Genomic DNA, 8,445 nt, shown 5'->3' on the forward strand with positions numbered 1-8,445 from the left:
TGTTAAGAAACTTTATAAAAACCATGCATTTTCAGCAAATCTGAGATCCACTTCTTCCGGGTTTTCATGCAGTATTCCTTAAACGGGCTATCTGCCAAAGGTACCACTTTCCTGTTTATTTTTTTTCCGCATTGCATCTTTTGCAAGAGAACTGAATGCTCAGTTTCTGGCATTAAATGTTTTCTGGTATTACTGGCAGTATAACCAATAAGGCTTATTTTATCACGGTCTGTAACGTAGCTTGTTGTGTGGTAAGAGCGGGAACAGTAGGTTTTGGGGAGGTGTAATGTTCTATTTGCATTGGTTTCCCAACTGCTAGTGCTGACAGATTTGGGCATCTTTCAGCTCTGAAATATTTTAGATCTTTGGTGGTGTAGGGGATAGGGTGCAGAGAAAGAATTGTTTTTTAGCTAATAAATACTTAAACTGCTCATCATGGAATCAAACTACTTTTTGTAATTTATATCTCCTATTTTAAATTTCAATGGTGTGAGACTGCCTTTTCATTACTGATAGTGAGGGATGCAGGATTTTTTAAGTGTATTTTTATAGGCTTGCCTGTTAATTTTTTTTTTCATTAAGTATGAATCTTTGTCTCCTAAAAAGAGGTTTTACCAACAAATATTAGGTGGACGTGATAAACTGTAAGGAAATTAAAAGAACTCAGTGATATTGATCATTGTAAACAAAGTAAACAGGCAGTTGGTCCATTTCAAAAGATCAAACAGCTCCAAGTAGCTTCACTTCAAGGGATCAAAATTGTCAGGGGCTGATCCTGCTGGAAGCGTGGGCCCTTTACCTTCAGCACACCCTCCAACTCAGCATGTTAATCCACAATAAGAACACCTACGTGGCTGGGACTGATGATTAATTTAAAATTTTAAATTAGGTGTAATGACATTTGGGAAGATAAAAGCCTCCCCTGGGGCTGAACCATGGAGGCTTGAAGTGGAATCAGGCTGTCTACACACTCAGCTGCAGAAGGTTGGGAAGCGTTGCTTTTGTCAGTTCATGGGGTACAGTGACACCCCCTCCCCATCTTGAACTTACAAACTAGAGACTCATGAGGCCTTCTGAGGTAGGTACATGTTCTTTTGCTGATCCAGAATCCATTCTGCATTCCCCCCTCCTCCTTGCAGAAGCCCTAACTTCCCCTTATTAAAAGGGACATAGGGTCTCAACTACATAAACCGGTGGTTTGTAAGCTCTCGTTTTTGCTTTCACTACAAAAAAATATATATATGTGAATATTACATTTGCCTTCATTTTTAATTTCTTAGAGTTTTTAATATAAAAGCAATACACACACAGTTTTAAATTCTAAACTGTACAAAAAGATATTCAGTAAAAAGCCTGTCTCCCTGACCCTCAATCTCCTGGTTCCCCTCCCTAGAGGCAACCACCATGACCATTTTTATTCATCTCTTTCCAGAAATATTCTATGCAAAAAAAGCATATCTCTAAGTACATAGCCCCCATTTTCACAAAAATAATAGCATGCTAGATGCATTGTTCTGTACCTTGATTTTTTTTCTTTAAAAAACTTTTTTAGATAATTGTCGGTTCTCTTAGAGTTATAAGAAATAATACAGGGAGATATGAATAACCCTTACCCAGTTTTCACCAATGGTAACATCTTGCAAAACTATAGTACAGTATCACAACTAGGATATTGGCATTGATACCATCTATCCACCTGATTCAGATTCCCGTTTTACCTGTGCTCATTTATGCACATCAAGTTCCATACAATTTTATCCTGGGTGTTGGTTTGTGTTTACGCCACCAGTCAAGCTACAAAAGAGTTCCATCCCCACAAGCATCCCTGGGTTTCCTTGTTTATAACCACATCCACCTCCTGCCTGCCTCTCCGCCCCCATCCAGAACCCTGGCAACCACTAATCTGTTCTCCAGATAAAAGATAAAATTTTATCTTTTCAGAAATGTTATATAAATGGAGACACACAGTACATTTTGGGATTGGCATTTTTCTCTCAGCATAATTTCCTGGAGGTTCGTCCAAGTTGTTGTGTGTATCAGGAGTCCACTCCTTTTAACTGCAGAGTGGTAACTCCATGGTACAGATGTACCAGTTTGTTTAACTGCTCATCCGCTGAAGGACATCTGGGTTGTTTGCAGTTTGGGGCTTTTATGAATAAAGCTGCTATGAACATTCCTGGACAAGTTTTTGTGTGAACATAAATTTTCATTTCTTTGGGATAAATGCCCAAGAGTGCAATTGCTATGTCATATGGTGATTGCATGTTTAGCTTTATAAGAAACTCCCAAACCATTTTCCAATGTTTCTATATCATTTCTCATTCCCAACAGCAATGTATGAGTCATCCAATTCTTTGCATCCTCATCAGCATTTGGGTTGTCATTTTTTTTTTTTTTGAAAATAGGAATAGTTTTACTTTCTTTCCCATCTGTATGCCTTTAATTTCTTTTTCTTTCTTTCATGCGGTGATTTTTTAAATTTAAGAATATAATTTGGAGATCCTATCAGATCAGTCACATGGATCCACTTCGTTCTTTTGAATGGTTTTGCAGTGTTCCATAGTAAAATTGCCAGAATTTATTTTACCATTGTCCTATTGATAGGCCCTTAGTTGATTCTAATCTTTTGCCATTAGGAACAATGCTTCACTTGATGTCCTTGTACATATCCTTTCATACATGTGCAGGGCATTAAGAAAAAAATCTAGAAATAGAATTGCCAGATTAATGAGTACATATGTTGATATTACATTTTGATAGTGCTGAATTGCCCTGTAAAGAGGTTGAACCAATTTATAGTCCCATTTCCAACATAGTGTCTTCTCAAACTTTTAAAATCTTTTCCAGCTTAATAGGTGAAAAAAGGATATCTTTTTGTTGGAGTTACTTAATTTGAAGATGAAGAGTTTGAATTTTGCTTAAAATGAAATCAAAGTGTAACTTCCTAAAAATAGAAGGGTACTATATTATCTTTTTATGTATTAAAGATAGATAATATTACTATTTTATTTTTAATCCAATCGAATTCTCCAGGCTGTATTTTTAAAACAATGTGGGGTTCACCACATTTTTCTTTCATCTTTAGTGAGGTACTTTAGCAAGCAGTCACCAAACACCAGTATATGCCATGAATAAAGACGTGATTCCTGTCTTCAGGGAGCCTGTGGTCTAACAGGAGAATCATGGTAATTTCAGTGTAATGCAGTAAGTATTAAAATAAAGGACTAGAGCAGATGCTACAGTACAGACAGAAAAGACATTTAGCTCCATCTGGAGGCGAGGGGAGGCTTTATGAAGGAAAGAACATCTGAGCTGAGAGATAGAGGAGGAGTAAAAGTCAGCCAGGAGAAAAGGGTAAGGCTGCCCAGGGGACAGGCACAGACACTGAGGTATAAATGAACATGAAGAGTGGGGAGAATACCAGGAGAAAAGGAAAAGGCATTCAGCATTTCTAAAGGGGCAGCCAGAGGACTAACCTGGAGCTGCCCACAGGAGCTGGGTACAGTGGTTATGGCTCTTTCCTGCAGGTGACGGAAGCCATCAATGATTTTAAGCAGAAAAAAGGTCACATTTGCATTAACAATTGCTTACCCCTGTGCAGGCATGGATATATAGGTAATCAGATGATTTATGCTTTTTTTTTTTGTATGCCTGACATATTTCTTTCCAGCTGGCTGGGGCTTGTGTGTGTGTCAAGTATTTTTCTAGGTTCTGGGGATATAAAAAGAAATAACCCATGGTTTTGGCTCCAAAATTTGCATCTGGTCTTCCTCTTTCTTAGATTCATTTTAATTATGCTTTTTTTTTCTTCATTTTTATTGAGATTGTTAGATACCATACAATTATCCAAAGATCCAAAGTGTACAATCACTTGCCCCTGGGTACCCTCATACAGCTGTGCATCCATCACACTTAATTTTTGTTCAATTTTTAGAAACTTTTCATTACTCCAGACAAGAAATAAAGTGAAAGATGAAAAAAGAAAAAAAGAAAAGGAAACTCTAATCCTCCCCTATCCCTAAACAACCCCCCTCAATTGTTGACTCGTAGTATTGATATACTACATTTGTTACTGTTTATGAAAAAATGTTGAAATACTACTAACTGTAGTATATAGTTTGTAATAGGTATATAATTCTTCCCTATATGCCCCTCTATTATTAACTTCTAATTGTATTGTCATACATTTGTTCTGGTTCATGGAAGCGATTTCTAGTATTTGTACAGTTGATCATGGACATTGCCCACCATAGGATTCAGTTTTATACATTCCCATCTTTTGACCTCCAACTTTCCTTCTGGTGACATATATGACTCTGAGCTTCCCCTTTCCATCTCATTCACACACCATTCGGCGCTGTTAGCTATTCTCACATCTTGCTACCAACACCCCTGTTCATTTCCAAACATTTAAGTTCATCCTAGTTGAACATTCTGCTCATACTAAGCAACCACTCCCCATTCTGAAGCCTCGTCCTATATCTTGGTACCTTATATTTCAAGTCTATGAGGTTACATATTATAATTAGTTCCTATCAGTGAGACCCTGCAATAATTGTCCTTACGTGTCTGGCTTATTTCACTCAGTATATTGCCCTCGAGGTTTTGTCATCAACCCATTTTTTTTTTTTAATATGGTTTTGTTCACTCACCATACATTCCATCCCAAGTCAATAATTGATGGTTCTCTGCATGGTCATACATTTATGTGTTCACCACCTTCACCACTATCTATATAAGGGCATCTACATTTCTTCCACAAGGCAGGAGGGAGAGTCAAAGAAGGTAGAGAGGCTAAAGAAAGAGGAAAAAAATGACAGCTAGGAAGCAGCAAAAGGAAAAATAACCTTAAATCAAAGTAGAATAAAGAATCAGACAATACCACCAATGTCAAGTGTCTAACATGCCTCCCCTATCCCCCCCTCTTATCTGCATTCACCTTGGTATATCACCTTTGTTACATTAAAGGAAGCATAATACAATGATTCTATTAGTTACAGTCTCTAGTTTATGCTGATTGCATCCCTCCTCCAATGCCTCCCCATTTTTAACACCTTGCAAGGTTGACATTTGCTTGTTCTCCCTTGTAAAAGAACATATTTGTACGTTATCAAATTGTTGAATACTCTAGATTTCACCAAGTTACACAGTCCCAGTCTTTATCTTTCCTCCTTTCTTGTGGTGTCTCACATGCTCCCAACCTTCCTCTCTCAACCGTATTCAGTTACCTTTGTTCAGTGTACTTACATTGTTGTGCTACCATCTCCCAAAATTGTGTTCCAAACCACGCACTCCTGTTTTCTATCACCCTGTAGTGCTCCCTTTAGTATTTCCTGTAGGGCAGGTGTCTTATTCACAAAGTCTCTCATTGTCTGTTTGTCAAAAAATATTTTGAGCTCTCCCTCATATTTGAAGGACAGCTTTGCTGGATATAGGATTCTTGGTTGGCGGTTTTTCTCTTTCAGTATCTTAAATATATCACACCACTTCCTTCTTGCCTCCATGGTTTCTGCTGAGAGATTCGCACATAGTCTTATTATGCTTCCTTTGTATGTAATGGATCGCTTTTCTCTTGCTGCTTTCAGGATTCTCTCTTTGTCTTTGACATTTGATAATCCGATTATTAAGTGTCTTGGCGTAGGCCTATTCATCTCTCTTCTGTTTGGAGTACGCTGCGCTTCTTGGATCTGGAATTTTATGTCTTTCATAAGAGATGGGAAATTTTCATTAATTATTTCCTCTATTATTGCTTCTGCCCCCTTTCCCTTCTCTTCTCCTTCTGGGACACCAATGATACGTACATTATTGTACTTTGTTTCATCCTCGAGTTCCCAGAGACGTTGCTCATATTTTTTCATTCTTTTCTCCATCTGGTCCTTTGCGTGTAGGCTCTCAGGTGTTTTGTTCTCCAGTTCCTGAGTGTTTTCTTCTGCCTCTTGAGATCTGCTGTTGTATGTTTCCATTGTGTCTTTCATCTCCTGTGTTGCGCCCTTCATTTCCATAGATTCTACTAGTTGTTTTTTTGAACTTTTGATTTCTGCCGTATATATGCCCAGTGTTTCCTTTACAGCCTCTATCTCTTTTGCAATATCTTCTCCAAACTTTTTGATTTGATTTAGCATTAGTTGTTTAAATTCCTGTATCTCAGTTGAAGTGTACGTTTGTTCCTTTGACTGGGCCATAACTTTGTTTTTCTTAGTGTAGGTTGTAATTTTCTGTTGTCTAGGCATGGTTTCCTTGGTTATCCAAATCAGGTTTTCCCAGACCAGAACAGGCTCAGGTCCCAGAGGGAAGAAATATTCAGTATCTGGTTTCCCTGCGGGTGTGTCTTAGAAAATTGCTCCACCCTTTGATGCCTCAGGTCACTGTGCTTTTCTGCCCAGCAGGTGATGCCTGTTGGCCTATAATTCTTGACTGGTGTGAGGAGGTATGGCCACGTTCCCCCAGGCTCTGGGGTCTGGTTCTGAATGGAAAGGGCCCCACCCCTTTCTTCCTAGAGAAGACAGACCCCCCAGGTGGAGGTCATTAGCATCTCAATGGTCTCACTCTCTGCTTGTGCTGTCTCCACCCTTCCCCGAGTCACAGCCCTGGAAACTGAAAATGACTGGGGCTTTCTCCACTGAGCCAAGAAAGAAACAGATAGTCCCCTTCAGACCCAGTCCAAGGTGACCCTCCGGCTCTCCAAGGTCAGTCGTCACCCAAAGCCTCTGTCTGTTTTTTGGGGATGCGTACCTGTAGTGAGCAGTTCACACTCGCTACTTAAAACCCCAGTTGGAGCTCAGCTGAGCTATATTCGCTTGCTGGGAGAGAGCTTCTCTCTGGCACCACGAGGCTTTGCAGCTCCGGTTATGGGGGAGGGGGTCTTGCGACTTGGATCCGCAGGTTTTACTTACAGATTTTATGCTGTGTTCTCGGGCATTCCTCCCAATTCAGGTTGGTGTATGATGAGTGGATGGTCTCATTTGTCCCCCTGCAGTTATTCTGGATTATTTACTAGTAGTTTCTGGTTTTTTGTAGTTGTTCCAGGGGGACTACTTAGTACTTAGCTTCCACTCCTCTCTATGCCGCCATCTTCAATAGTCTCCTAATTATGCTTTTTTGATATAGTACATCCTTGAGTAAATAATTCATGGAATATAGGGTGGCAAAATTGGTGAGTCCGAATTATCTGAAAATTCCTGTATGTGGCCTCACACTTGAATGCTATTTTGACTAGGTAAAGAATTCTGAGTTCAAAATAATTTTCCTTCAGGACTTTGAATGTATTTCTCTATCTTCTGATATCCAGAATTTCAAATGAGAAGTCTGATATCAATCTAATTATTAAGAATTCCTTTGTCAGTAGACTGTTTATCTTCCCTGGTAACACTGAGGGTTTTCTTTCTTTCCTCGGGATTATAAATTGTCAGCATCAGTTTCATTTATCCTGCCTAACAATGAGTGAGACCTTTTTTTAAAAAATTTAATTTTATTGAGATTGTTCACATACCATACAATTATCCAAAGATCCAAAGTGTACAATCAGTTGCCCACTGTACCATCATACAGCTGTTCATCCATCACCACAATTAATTTTTTTTCAATTTTTAGAACATTTTCATTACTCCAGAAAAGAAATAGAGACAAAAAAGAAAGAAAAATCCTCCTATACCCCTAACCACCCTCTCCATCATTGACTCATAGTATTTGTACAGTACATTTGTTACTGTTGATGAAAGAATGCTAAAATACTACTAACTGTAGTACATAGTTTGCAATAGGTATATTTTTCCCTATATACCTCTCTATTTCATACATTTGTTCCAGTTCATGAAAGAGATTTCTAATATTTGTACAGTTAATCATGGACATTGTCCACCACAAGATTCACTCTTTTATATATTCCCATCTTTTAACCTCCAACTTTCCTTCTGGTGACATATGTGACTCTAAGCTTCCCCTTTCCACCACATTCACACAACATTAGCACTGTTAGTTATTCTCACAATAACATGCTATCGTCACCTCTATCCATCTCTAAACACTTAAGTTCAACCTAGTTGAACATTCTGCTCATAATAAGCAGCTCCTCCCATTCTTTAGCCTCGTTCTATATCCTGATAACTTATCTTTCATGTCTATGAGTTTACATATTATAATTAGTTCATATCAGTGAGACCATGCAATATTTGTCCTTATGCGTCTGACTTATTTCACTCAATATAATGCCCTCAAGGTTTCTTCATCAACCATTTTTCTTAAAAGACAGTTTTGTTCATCCATCATACTTTCCGTCCTAAGTAACCAATTGATGGTTCCCTGTATAGTCATGTATTAATGTATTTTCAGCACCCTCACCACTATCTATATAAGGACATCTCCATTTCTTCTACAAGAAGGTAGAGAGACAAAAGAAAAAAAAATATGACAGCTAAAAAGTAACAAAAGGAAAGAAAGAATTAAACT

This window comes from Choloepus didactylus, chromosome 22 (assembly GCF_015220235.1).
Source record: "Choloepus didactylus isolate mChoDid1 chromosome 22, mChoDid1.pri, whole genome shotgun sequence".
Lineage (NCBI taxonomy): Eukaryota > Metazoa > Chordata > Mammalia > Pilosa > Megalonychidae > Choloepus > Choloepus didactylus.